Raw genomic sequence first — 14692 nt, 5'->3', positions numbered from 1 at the left:
AGTAGGAACTTTACCCGACGACATCTCCTACCCATGTCAGCCGAACACTGTCGATGTAAATGTCTTCCACCACCACAGTTCGAACCGGATTCTTTCGAGTAGAGCACCACCGCGCAGCAGTCCATGAAGGCCAAAAGGTACCGACCGGCCGCCGTGTCATCGTCATCGCACAGGTGTCACTGGATGCGAATATGGAGGGGCATGTGGTCAGCACACCGCTCTCCCGATCGTACGTCAGTTTCCGAGACCGGAGCCGCTACTTCTCAATAAGTAGCTCCTGAGATTGCCTCACAAGGGCTGAGTGCACCCCGCTTGCCAACAGCGCTCGGCAGACCGGATGGTCACCCATCCAAGTGCTAGCCCAGCCTGACACCGCTTAGCTTCGGTGATCTGACGGGAACCGGTGTTACCACTGCGGCAAGGCCGTTGGCACACAAGTCACCTAATTCCCACAAATTCCGGGGAGGGGGGGGGGGGCGATGAGTTCTGACGCCACGTTAAATCATAGCCCAGATATTTTCTATCGAGTTCAGATCTGGTGACTTGGGAGGGTCTTCACATCAATTGGAACTCCTCGAACCAGTCCATCACACTCCTCACCTTGTGACATGGCGCATTATCTTGTTGATAAATGCCACTGCTGACGGGAAACATAATCCCCACGAAGGGGTGCGCAAGGTCTGCAGCCAGTGTACGATATCTCTTGGCTATCATGGTGCCTTGTACGAGCTCCACTGGACCCATCGATGCGCACGTGAATGTTCCCCAGAGCCGCCGTCAGCTTGTCTGCGTCCCACAGTACAGGTGTTAAGGAGCTGCTCCCCTACAAGACGACGGATTACCGCCTTCTCATCGGCATGATATAGAGGGTATTAGGATTCATCAGACCATGCAAGGTGCTGCCACTACCCCAACATGCAGTGCCGATGGTCGTATGTCCATTTCAATCGTGGTTGATGATGTAGTGCTGTTAACATTGGCACAGGCATGCCTAAGACGTCCGACATCTGTGATGAGGGATGGCCGCCCAACCCCACGACGTCTGGACGTGGTTTCGCCACGTGTTGAAGACACTGAAGACACTCACCATGGCAATCCTCGAACACCCGACAAGTCGTACAGTTTCCAAAATGCTCTTGCCGAGCCTGCGGGCCATCCCCGTCTGCCCTCGGTCAAACTCAGAGAGATCGCGCGCCTTCCCCTTTCTACACAGAGAGAGCACGGTCACTGATACTTCATGCAACTTGCCTGAGTCTGACTAGCAGTCATTCCTCACCAGGTGACGCTCGTATCGTGTGGACGGGTCTATGTCGATAGCAAGCTTTGGACGTTATTACACGCTTAACTGGCGATGGTGGAAGCAGAGAGCCAATTCTATGGTAAATTTGACCTTGAACCGTAAAAATACGTAGAACCACACCAATTGAAGACTTCTGAAAGCATGTATTTTATTTCTAATTATATTAAAAATCACCTCAGTTCATTAGCTTCGTACAGAATTAGAGTAAGATTTTTCAACCAGAGCAACATGTACAATCTGTTCTTTCCTTCCATTTCAACGCTCTGCCGTGCCTACATTTTTGATCCATTTTGCCTAAGGCGACTATTCGAAGATTAACAGAACTAATTAATGGATCACAATGAAATGCCGCTTCACTAAGACTCCCTCACGTTGTACATGTGAAGGTACGGCATCTCAATATGTCGTCCACCCTTTAAATGATGAGGTCGTTGTGAGTCTTCAAGCGTTCGAGAAGGTGTAAGAGACAAGTGACACTCAGCGTTAAATATGTGACGGGCTCTTACGGCCGCATGACGTTCTGCATGTAAGGTCCGGTGGAAGTGAGATTCCTCCGAGGTTCGTGGCGTTCGAGTAACTGACGCCATAGTAATAATGCCAAATATCGTTCTCGGCCTTACCGTCGGCTTCTGTTGTATTTCCACAAAACCGCTCCAGCTATGCCAGTTGGTGTAGCAACTCAATATCATAAACCGTGCGCAGAGCAACACCGGACAGGCACTGGCACGGAATAATCTGTAACAACTAAGAGTCGCTGACTATCGCGTCAGCGTCGTCTGTATCCCACTCACGTACACCATATTTAAAACTGTTAGTGATACTCAAAAAGGTAATATAACTTTCTAAAACAGCCTGTAATGTTTCTTGGGGTTCATTCTGTCTCCACACCGAATCTGATCGGAATCGGTTCAGCGGTAGAGTGATATAACGTAAGTTAGCAGCGCGGAGTGGCCGCTCGGTTAGAGGCGCCATTTCACGGATTGCACGGCCCCTCCCGCTGGAGGTTCGAGTTCTACCTCGGGCGTGGGTGTGTGTATCGTCCTTAGTGTAAGTTGGTTTAAGTATAGTGTAAGTCTAGGGGCCGGTGACCTCAGTAGTTTGGTCCCTTAGCAATTCACTCACATTTGAACTAAGTTACTTTCGCATTTAATTATTTATTTATTTATTTATTTAACCTGATCAGATTAAGGCCATCAGGCCCTCTCTTACATCTGACCAGTGTTCCACACGTGCAGCATTTCACACATTAGAGTTACATCATGACAATAGTTTAAATAAGAAAATTAGATTACTCTAGTGACAATATGAATAAAGAGTAGTGACTAAGACCTAATAAAGTAAATTCTGGCAGTATTGTTAAAACAGATTATGATAAAAGCAATAATAATAACAGTAAAAAATCGAATAATAATGATAAACATGAGAAAAATTGGCAATAGTAATGAAGATTTGTGCAGATGTACATTAATATCTTGGTGTGTAAAGTAGATGTTTACCAGTATAGCGGTATTAGTATGGAAGTACGGATTAAACACGTTGAGATCTGTATAAACATTCTGTTGATTACTTTAAATCATACTTCGTAGAACACATAAACCAATAAAAGCGTTTTCACAGACATAATAAAGCTCAAAAGTGAAATAGTAAATAGCTTTTTCAAAGAATAAAGACTTTCGCTAATTCTCGTAATATTCTTTAGAGAAATAAATGTCTTCTATTACACACTTTATAAAGTTACCTATGTTTTTCCTCAGGGTTCAAGATATCTCACACTAAATTTCGTCGAAATCGGTTTTGCGATTTAATCGTGAATGCGTAACTAACACTGTGAATATTGCCTACGTTTACTAGCAAAAAATGGTTCAAATGGCTCTGATCACTATGGGACTTAACATCTGAGGTCATCAGTCCCCTAGAACTTAGAACTACTTATACCTAACTAACCTAAGGACATCACACACATCCACGCCCAAGGCAGGATTCGAACCTGCAACCGTAGCAGTCACGCGGTTCCGAACTGAAGCGCCTAGAACCGCTCGGCGACCGCGGCCTGCGTTTTCTAGTACCATTCAACGTAAGGTCAATACGTTTTTCAGACAAATCTTTTTATTTGTTTGGAGGTGTGTCGTCTATGATGAGACAAGTAATGGCTTACCAAGAAATATCACAAACAGTCAATAAGATTTCAAACTAGTCGAGAATCTCACGGACAGCGCGAAACTTAGCGTTTACGGGGATGAACTTCTTTTAAATGTTAGTTAGTGAGTTTTATGTGCCTTCGATCATATTGCACGATAAATCGTAATGGTGTGGGGTAAGTCATTTTACATTTACATCGCAAATTAATTTGTAACTATTTACATGTTTATTTTTCTAAATATACAGATTACACATTACAATAATAGAAATTCTTCTACAGAATAGAACGTGTTGTCAAGGAGAGACTTTTCCAGTTTGTTTTAAAATATTATTTTGCTGCCTGTCAAACATTTTATATCACTGGGTAAGTGATACAGCATTGTACACCCCTTTTCGTGCAAAAGACAACCTTAATTTGGAGTAATGAATGTCGTTTTTTCTTCCAGTATTGTAATTCTATACATAATTGTTCCTTCTGAACTGTTGTGCGTGAGGGAATAAAGATATTCGTGAAGAAGTAGGAGAATGCACAACTCTTTAAACATATTTCTACGAGATGATCATGTGTGAGCACCACACATTATTCTTACGTCATGTTTATGAACAATGAAGCCTTCTTTCTTGAAGATTAGCTACCACAGAAGATTATTCGTTATCACGTTATTGAATGAAAATATGCAAAGTAAGCCAGCCTACTAATTTGTGTCTTCCAGAGATTTGCAATGATTCTAATTGCAAATGTGGCTGAACTAAATTGGTTTAGGTTTTCCAAAATGTGCCCTTTTCAGCTTAAATCCTCGTCAATATGGACACCTAAGACCTTTGGGTTCTCCACCCTATTTATTATTTCCTCGCTATGTATTTCACTTATCATTGGCTTAGTACCCCTAGATGTGCACGACTGAATATTTTACCTCTTTTTAAAATTAAAGGCGAGACAATTCGCAGAAAACCAGTCAACGATACTTTTAAGAAAAATGTTCACCATTTCATATGTTTCTGCATGTATACTTGGACTGATTACAGCACTAGTGTCATCTACAGAAAGAAGCAATTCTGCTTGCTGTATATTAGATGGAAGATTATTTACATTTATGAGAAACAATAGTGGGTCTCAGCTTCAGCCTTGGGAAACCCCATACGTCATTTCCCCCCAGTCAGAATAATGTCCCCAGACCACATTGTGTGAATTACTAAGTACGACGTTTTGCAGTTTTTTGATTAGCTATTACACTATCCACGACAATGTCACTTATCCAGAAGAATTTTATTGAAAGCAACAAATTGTCGGGATTTTTCAGACTATATCGTAATTATAGATGGAATCTCATAGGTGTGCAAGGAAAAGACTAGAACTTCTGAAGGAAACTGCAGAGAAGCCAAGTCTACAAATATCGTTTGAAAAGATAGAATACATGAGCACTGAAAGAAACTCAGCAACGGTTTTGGTTCAAATGGTTCAAATGGCTCTGAGCACTATGGGACTTAACATCTATGGTCATCAGTCCCCTAGAACTTAGAACTACTTAAACCTAACTAACCGAAGGACATCACACAACACCCAGTCATCACGAGGCAGAGAAAGTAACGGTTTTAAAACCAAGAATGGGAACATCAGGAAAAGAAACAACTTTAAATGTTAGAGGGAAAATATAAACACAAAAGCCAAAAATTAGCAATTAAAATCAGATCTGAAAAAAAAAAAATGAAAACAGCATACTTGAAAGTGAGAAATCTGTACGATAAGAAATGTTTCTCTAAATATGGGAAATTAAGGGATTACGATACACTTGTAAAAAGAGAAGTCGTCTATTGGCTGGAAACACCACTTTTATCTGGATGCAAAATGGCGACAGAAAATTCGGAAAATATAGAAAGAAAAATCCTACGAAAAATGTTAGGGCCAATCACGAACAAAGACGGCAATTAGGTTTTGAGACGAAATAAGGAAATATACTCATTGTCCTAAAATGAGATAAGAGATCGGAAAAGACGCGGACAGTTATAGGTAATGAATTAAGACGCTTAACAGAGAAGATTCAGAAACAGGAAAAGAGACAAAGAAAACGGGTAGGGATTAAAAAAAAAGATTTGAAAGAAAAACAGACTGAACAGGAGATCTTACTCAGTAGAGACAAATTCAGTTTAGAAGTTAAGAAATTCAAAGGTTTTCGGAAAGCTAAAACATGCAAAAAAACAACTGGTGTCAAATGACCAGATGAGAGGAAAAGAGACCAGTCTGGAAAAACGAAATAATTTTAGAGGATCAAGGAAAAGAGAAACAAATAGTTACCTTGACGAGACCCTGAGTTGACCTGTGACGAAACAAAAATAATGATGAGAATTTTAATGAGTACCCAAATATTTTGTTTACATTTCTTTTCAGTTAGCGGTATTCAGACCGATTTGATATTGAGTACCTCTACGTTATACATGGTAAAATTTACGTCAACGCAGAACACCGCTACAATAAAGGAAGTATATAATTGGAAAGGCGATGGATTTCGTTCCAAAAGATTGGGGCCGAATGATATCTCACCCTTATTCAATTGAGTTAAATGGCACTTTCCCTACTTCAATGATGACGCTCAAACGGTTCTTCAGCAACATGCTTGGTAAGGGTTATTTGCGTTGAGAAAGAAAAACAAAAATAATCCTGGCTTATTAAACACTGTAATGAACCATTTGTGACCTTTTTCACGGACAACCCTAATATTTATTTAATGTGACTAGTTTAGTGCGTTCAGGCCATGTCTTGCATAGGAACTAGGGCTCCTCATAGTCATGAGTTTCCAAATAACAGCTTGTTTAATGTTGTAAATAGAAGTAATATTGGCAGTAATACTGAAAACTAATAATAAAATCCTATCAAGTAAAGAGGTTACCGATTACCAATTTCACACAAACTGCTTCATCTCAAAGGCGAATTTTGACTTGACCTATCACGTGTAAAAAAGTTTGCAAACCTTGTAGTTATTGTACTTTTTTAACAATATTGTTGAAGTTCTAACAGATCTCACAATAGAACATTTACGGAATCACGCCGATTAATGCAAGTGAAAAAGATATTTCAGCTGTTTTCTTCACCACTTGCACGCACCGGGGATGGAATAAGACGGATGTGGCGCACATGTTTCTCTAAGCAGCCGGAAGCTTAATTCAGCCTAGCGGCGCAGTTTCTGAACCACTGTGAACATTGACAGTTACCGTATCAGAGACGCACTGGTACTGATAGGTATGATTGCATGTAAGCTGTTGCCCTACGTTTGAAGGACTCCTGACATTCTTTGTTTCGCACTATCCTGGGTGTAGTTCCAATTGTTCGTTGGAAGCCGGTAACTGGGATTCCATAGAGAGAACACTAAGGTGACAAAAAGCCATGGGATAGCAATATGCAGATCTACAGATGGTGGTAGTACCGCTTACATAAGGTATGAGAGGGCAGTGTATTGGCAGAGCTTATGGCCACCAGATGGGACTTCAAACTTGGAATGATAGTTGGAGCTCGACGCATGGGACATTCCACTTCGGAAATACACACCTGGAAATGGAAAAAAGAACACATTGACACCGGTGTGTCAGACCCACCATACTTGCTCCGGACACTGCGAGAGGGCTGTACAAGCAATGATCACACGCACGGCACAGCGGACACACCAGGAACCGCGGTGTTGGCCGTCGAATGGCGCTAGCTGCGCAGCATTTGTGCACCGCCGCCGTCAGTGTCAGCCAGTTTGCCGTGGCATACGGAGCTCCATCGCAGTCTTTAACACTGGTAGCATGCCGCGACAGCGTGGACGTGAACCGTATGTGCAGTTGACGGACTTTGAGCGAGGGCGTATAGTGGGCATGCGGGAGGCCGGGTGGACGTACCGCCGAATTGCTCAACACGTGGGGCGTGAGGTCTCCACAGTACATCGATGTTGTCGCCAGTGGTCGGCGGAAGGTGCACGTGCCCGTCGACCTGGGACCGGACCGCAGCGACGCACGGATACACGCCAAGACCGTAAGATCCTACGCAGTGCCGTAGGGGACCGCACCGCCACTTCCCAGCAAATTAGGGACACTGTTGCTCCTGGGGTATCGGCGAGGACCATTCGCAACCGTCTCCATGAAGCTGGGCTACGGTCCCGCACACCGTTAGGCCGTCTTCCGCTCACGCCCCAACATCGTGCAGCCCGCCTCCAGTGGTGTCGCGACAGGCGTGAATGGAGGGACGAATAGAGACGTGTCGTCTTCAGCGATGAGAGTCGCTTCTGCCTTGGTGCCAGTGATGGTCGTATGCGTGTTTGGCGCCGTGCAGGTGAGCGCCACAATCAGGACTGCATACGACCGAGGCACACAGGGCCAACACCCGGCATCATGGTGTGGGGAGCGATCTCCTACACTGGCCGTACACCACTGGTGATCGTCGAGGGGACACTGAATAGTGCACGGTACATCCAAACCGTCATCGAACCCATCGTTCTACCATTCCTAGACCGGCAAGGGAACTTGCTGTTCCAACAGGACAATGCACGTCCGCATGTATCCCGTGCCACCCAACGTGCTCTAGAAGGTGTAAGTCAACTACCCTGGCCAGCAAGATCTCCGGATCTGTCCCCCATTGAGCATGTTTGGGACTGGATGAAGCGTCGTCTCACGCGGTCTGCACGTCCAGCACGAACGCTGGTCCAACTGAGGCGCCTGGTGAAAATGGCATGGCAAGCCGTTCCACAGGACTACATCCAGCATCTCTACGATCGTCTCCATGGGAGAATAGCAGCCTGCATTGCTGCGAAAGGTGGATATACACTGTACTAGTGCCGACATTGTGCATGCTCTGTTGCCTGTGTCTATGTGCCTGTGGTTCTGTCAGTGTGATCATGTGATGTATCTGACCCCAGGAATGTGTCAATAAAGTTTCCCCTTCCTGGGACAATGAATTCACGGTGTTCTTATTTCAATTTCCAGGAGTGTAGTTAAGGAGTTTAATATTCCGAGACGCACAGTGTCAAGAGTGTGCCGAGAATATCAAATTTCAGGCATTAGCTCTCACCGCGGACAACACAGGGGCCGACAGGTTTCACTTAAAGATCGAGAACAGTGGGTTTTTGTGTAGAGTTACCAGTACTAACAGGCAAGCAACAATGCATGAAATAATCGCGGAAATCAATGTGCGACGCACGACGAACGTATCCGTTAGGATACTGCGGCCAAATTTGGCGTCAATGGGCTATGGCAGCAGACGACCTACGCGATAACCTTTTCTAACAGCACGATATCGCCTGCAGCGCCTCTCCTGGGCTCCTGGTCATATCGGTTGGACGCTAGACGACTGGAAAATCGTGGCCTGGTCAGATCAGTCCCGATTTCAGCTGGCAATAGCTGACGGTAAGGTTCGAGTGTGACGCACACCCCACGAAGCCATGGACCCAAGTTGTCAACAGAGCACTGGTGGCTCCATAATTTTGTGGGTTGGGTTTACGTGGAATGGTATGGTTTCTCTGGTCCACCTGAACCGATGAGTGACTGGAATGGCTATATTCGGCTACTTGGAGACCATTTGCATTCGTGGACTTCATTTTCTTGAACAACTATGTTACCAGACCACAGTTATCCGCGACTGGTTTGAAGAACGTTCTAATCAGTTCGAGCGAATGGTTTGGTCACCCAGATCGTCCACCATTAATCCCGTCGAACATTTATGGAATATCATCGAAAGATCAGTTCTTGCGCAACATCCTGCACCGGCAACACTTTAGCAATTATGGACGGCTTTAGAGGCACCATGGCTTATTATTTCTGCAGGGAACTTCTAAGTACTTGTTGAGTCCATGCCACATCGAGTTGTTGCAGTACGCTGGGAAAAAGGAGGCCCGGCACGGTATTAGAAGGTAACGTATGGCTTTTGTCATCCTAGTGTAAATTCTCCATTGTGAGTGCCCTCCACGACCAAAACATCGTCCATTTCGTTTCCCTTTGTGCTGCAGTGCATTTTTATGCTGCAACGGCGACCTTGTGTGATAGGCGTGGAATAATCAAGCAATAGAAAATCCAGGATGGATTGTAACAAATGAATGAAAAGGATAGTTGATAGTCACCAAATAGTGGTGATGCTGAGTCGCAGAATGGCACAACATAAAGACTGTCGGAAAGGTAGCTTTCGGTCTACAACGACTTTGTTTTCTGCGACTCAGCATCTTTGCTATATGGCGAGTAGCAAGAGTAACCGACAAACCGCATGACTTACGCAAAGAAATATTTTTTCTCATGCTGTATAAATGTTTCAGGAAAGTAATTCTGATCTTAAAACCGATAATAAGGTGCTCACGTCTTCCACTTGCTAATTGATTTGTTGGGGACCCTCTAGAATAGGGAGGCATACGGTTCGCTACAGGCACTTCTTTCTCCTTCTTTGCTTAGCGACGCATCGCTATGTGTGAGTCTGACGCTTTTCCTTCTGAAGAGAGGCTTATTAATTTTGTGAATTAACGTTAATAGTTCTGTGACGGTAGGGGGCAAGAGATAGACGAGCTGGAGGAGAATCAGGGAGAGACGTAGTATGGATAGCAAGATTAGAACTCGTTCACTAAAGATCAGTCTCTAGCGTAAAGCAGCGTTCGTGGTCTACGTTTATTCCTTGCATTTACTGAGCATGGCGCATGCACTTGAGTAAGTGCGAGAAAGCTGTGAAAAGGGGTTTCAACTTACTGGAATGATGTGTCTCATTGCCGCAAGCTATATTCCGTGCGATGCTCACGCACGTTGACATTCTGGCTGAATGCTAGTGTTTCTCATTCATTTAAATGGAAATTTGCCTCGTGTTACCAGCTCAGGTGAATTCCACGAGGACTGCTAGAGAGCGAGAAGGTCATAGATGTAAGCGGGAACATTGCCAACCGCCTTATGCGTTGCTGGGCTGTAAACAGTTGCATTGGAAGCTATCGTATGTCTGAGAATCACTTTGCAAATGAGGCAATTCGGGAGAGGTAATGTGAAGCGCGCATTAAGTTACTGGCTACGGAGAATCACTTCAGATTGTAGGTGCAGATGCAGGCAAATGGAATACAGGACAAAAGTCACGATGACCTTGTGATCACAATCGGAACATGGAAGTAACTAGGCAGGTGTCAATTTAAGTGATCCGTGGTTTCCTCCGTTGCACATCATCGCTTCCACTCTGTCGAAATTGTTGATCTCAGTGCGGGGAAATGCAGAGCGTGTCGAGAACGATGCAATGGATGCTGAGTAAACGTCACTGAACGCACGTGAGCGCGAACAGAAATAATCACTGTGACTTCTTTAGAAAGAAAAATAGACTCATTCTCTCACTGTCTCTACTCAGTGTAAGTATACAGCCGTTGCTGTCTTTGTAGTCCTCAGTTCGAAGACAGGTTTGAAACAGCTCTCCAAGGTCTGTCCTGTACACGGCCATTCATCTCCAGATACCTACAAATTTCTTTCATAATTGTGTTTCCTTTCTCCCCGATCTGATTCATTGCGTCTTCTCCAGCTGCCATTTCTACCCCTCAAATCTTCAGAATTTTTCTGTAGCACCACATTGCGAAATCGTCAGTTGTCTGCTTCTCTGTACTGTTCACCACCAACAGTTTGCATCCGTATGACGCTACACTCCGGAGAAGTACTTTTTGAAAAGATCTGCTAATACTTAAATTTAAATTCGATGTTCACACACCAGGCGGTTTTAACTAACGTGCAGCTGCTGACGGGGGTCCAGTGGGGGCTGTATTTACTGTATGGCAGTGAAACTTGGTACTTATGTTAATGTCTTAATGTGGTACCAATCTACACTGGAAAAAAAAATAGTTCGAATTTTGGCCACCAGATGCAAATCTGACGCTATACAGAATCGCGTTGACATTAATAATAAAACCAGCATTATGCCTCTCTCAATTGTTTGACCTTTACTGCTCACGTCCCCTTCCTAATTCACTACATATGAAAACTTTTCTATACATCTTTCTTCAAGAAAGATCAAACACTGGCACAGAAAGAATTTTTTCGTTAATGCATCATAAATAGAGTGACACACGAAACAAGAATAGTTTAGATCTAATAAAAGCAAAACTTCAGGTCAGTATAAATTTTGAATATAGTTGTAAGGAATTTCTGTTTTGTAAAAAGAGACTTACATTTACAGAAAGAGGCACAGTCTGTCGCCTAATACCAGAAAGCCTTCAATAATTAAAAGATAAGGTTTTAATTAAGTATAAGGGCGATCTGTGAAATGTTGAACCTCTGTTCTGGTTTTTTCTTTCTTTTTTGCTTTTGCAGGAATGTACGTAATTTGTATTCTTAATACAGTACGATTATTTACCATTTGTTATTCTGTATGATTAGTCAACTTTAGGCCCATTATTTTTTGCAATTATCTCTCATACTAATTTTTTTAGGCTCCACATTAACACATTGTAATATCTACCAAATTTCGCTGCCATACAATGGTTACAGCCCACTCTGGATCACTGTGAGTAGCTACACTCTAAATATAACCACCCGATACTTATCTTTTTCAGGAAAACTTTCTTGTCAGTGTATATTTTATATCCTCTTTATTTCTGCCATCATCAGTTATTTCGTTGCTCAAGTATTAAAACTCGTCTACTACTTTTAATGTCACGTTTCTTAATCGAAATCCTTCAGCGTCGCCTGATTTAAATCTGCTACATACCGTTGCTTATTCTTCCCTTTTGTTGGGGTTCATCTTACATGCTCCTTTCACAATAATGTCTATTCACTACAACTGATCGTCCATGTCCTTTTCATCTCTGATAAAATACAATGTTATCTGTGTCGGAAGGTAGGAGACGAGGTACTGGCAGAAGTAAAGCTGTGAGGACGGGGCGTGAGTCGTGCTTGGGTAGCTCAGTTGGTAGAGCACTTGCCCGCGAAAGGCAAAGGTTCCGAGTTGGAGTCTCGGTCCGCCTTAAAATTCATTCACAGGCTAGCCGGGCGGATTCGTGCCGGGGACCGGCACGCCTTCCATCTCGGGAAGCATCGCGTTAGACTGCACGGCTAGCCGGGTGGGCTTTCTGGATAAGTTAGTAGCTGATTGAACTAATGGTTTACCAGGAGCATAATAATAACCCCCACCAGTCACAATATAAGGTGATTTTATTTGACACACTATCAGTGTCGTACTTGTGCCCATATGAAAGTGATTTACCGGTACTTTCAGGTACATTTTTCTGTACTCAGCGTTGGAGATCACAGTTTGAACCACAAACAAATAGTGTTTTGATGACTAAACGGACAGAAATGAAACATTTGGGCGTAGCTAAGTGACAAAACGTGTGTTGCAAAACATTACAGTTCTTACATATAACTGGTGAATGGATCCGTTTTTACTTTTGCCACGTTTTTGTACAAAAATATTTCGTTTTTTACGAGTTAACTGTCTGTTAGTCACCATGCTAATTATTGGTGCCTACATATTATATCTTTTATAAAGTAGTGGATGCAAAAGCCCGAAACCGGTCGTGTGTTACATAAAATTACCTTCTATTGTGACTGGTAGCGGTTATTACTCTGCACCCCACAAAGGAACAGTCACGGAGTTCAGTTGCATCCATTATGGATAAAATACATTTAGTGTTGTATAAAATTCATGCTTGACCATCAGCTGCTTTTATTTTAAGTTCAAATATCAACCGGTTTCAGTCATGGGCCATCTTTACAGATAACGGCTAAAATGGTTTAAACCACCACATTTGTCATCATTTAACCCAATTGAACTTGCGTTTAAAATAAAAGCAGCTGATGTTCAAACATACGTTTTATACATTACTTGATGGCTGTTGACAGTCACCTTCCAAAAACATTTAACGTTGCCTAGTTAGGCATCACGGACTGTCGATGCCTTCAGTACATGTAAAATCAGGATGATGAAGACCATTCAGGCAATTAAATTTAACAAAACTGCCTTATGTCTGAAATAGTACTAATTACATTAAAATTAACTTAAGGAGCCGCACTCAGTCAGAGAAAACTGCAAAGCTAAAGTGTGAAATCATGTGGGTAAATCTGAAATCAAATCATTATATAACCACAAAGATACCCTTAACAAGCAAATGCTCAGACTGCACTTGGCACTAAGCATCTTCTTGACTCCCGTGGCATTCATGTAGTTTTTAGATTAAATTTGTGACCCTGTCAGCAAAGATCAACTACACTCCTGGAAATTGAAATAAGAACACCGTGAATTCATTGTCCCAGGAAGGGGAAACTTTATTGACACAGTCCTGGGGTCAGATACATCACATGATCACACTGACAGAACCACAGGCACATAGACACAGGCAACAGAGCATGCACAATGTCGGCACTAGTACAGTGTATATCCACCTTTCGCAGCAATGCAGGCTGCTATTCTCCCATGGAGACGATCGTAGAGATGCTGGATGTAGTCCTGTGGAACGGCTTGCCATGCCATTTCCACCTGGCGCCTCAGTTGGACCAGCGTTCGTGCTGGACGTGCAGACCGCGTGAGACGACGCTTCATCCAGTCCCAAACATGCTCAATGGGGGACAGATCCGGAGATCTTGCTGGCCAGGGTAGTTGACTTACACCTTCTAGAGCACGTTGGGTGGCACGGGATACATGCGGACGTGCATTGTCCTGTTGGAACAGCAAGTTCCCTTGCCGGTCTAGGAATGGTAGAACGATGGGTTCGATGACGGTTTGGATGTACCGTGCACTATTCAGTGTCCCCTCGACGATCACCAGTGGTGTATGGCCAGTGTAGGAGATCGCTCCCCACACCATGATGCTGGGTGTTGGCCCTGTGTGCCTCGGTCGTATGCAGTCCTGATTGTGGCGCTCACCTGCATGGCGCCAAACACGCATACGACCATCATTGGCACCAAGGCAGAAGCGACTCTCATCGCTGAAGACGACACGTCTCCATTCGTCCCTCCATTCACGCCTGACGCAACACCACTGGAGGCGGGCTGCACGATGTTGGGGCGTGAGCGGAAGACGGCCTAACGGTGTGCGGGACCGTAGCCCAGCTTCATGGAGACGGTTGCGAATGGTCCTCGCCGATACCCCAGGAGCAACAGTGTCCCTCATTTGCTGGGAAGTGGCGGTGCGGTCCCCTACGGCACTGCGTAGGATCTTACGGTCTTGGCGTGCATCCGTGCGTCGCTGCGGTCCGGTCCCAGGTCGACGGGCACGTGCACCTTCCGCCGACCACTGGCGACAACATCGATGTACTGTGGAGTCCTCACGCCCCACGTGTTGAGTAATTC

The 14692-nt window shown here is 44.1% G+C and overlaps 1 pseudogene; it reads right to left on the bottom strand.

The window, feature by feature from the left end:
- Window positions 1–313: 313 nt before the first annotated feature.
- Window positions 314–431, bottom strand: LOC126204674 (5S ribosomal RNA; annotated as a pseudogene).
- Between the last annotated feature and the right edge of the window lie 14261 nt (window positions 432–14692).

Source organism: Schistocerca nitens, chromosome 9 (genome assembly GCF_023898315.1).
Source record: "Schistocerca nitens isolate TAMUIC-IGC-003100 chromosome 9, iqSchNite1.1, whole genome shotgun sequence".
Lineage (NCBI taxonomy): Eukaryota > Metazoa > Arthropoda > Insecta > Orthoptera > Acrididae > Schistocerca > Schistocerca nitens.
The sequence above is the reverse complement of the archived record's forward strand: the minus strand, read 5'-3'. Positions and strand labels throughout refer to the sequence as shown.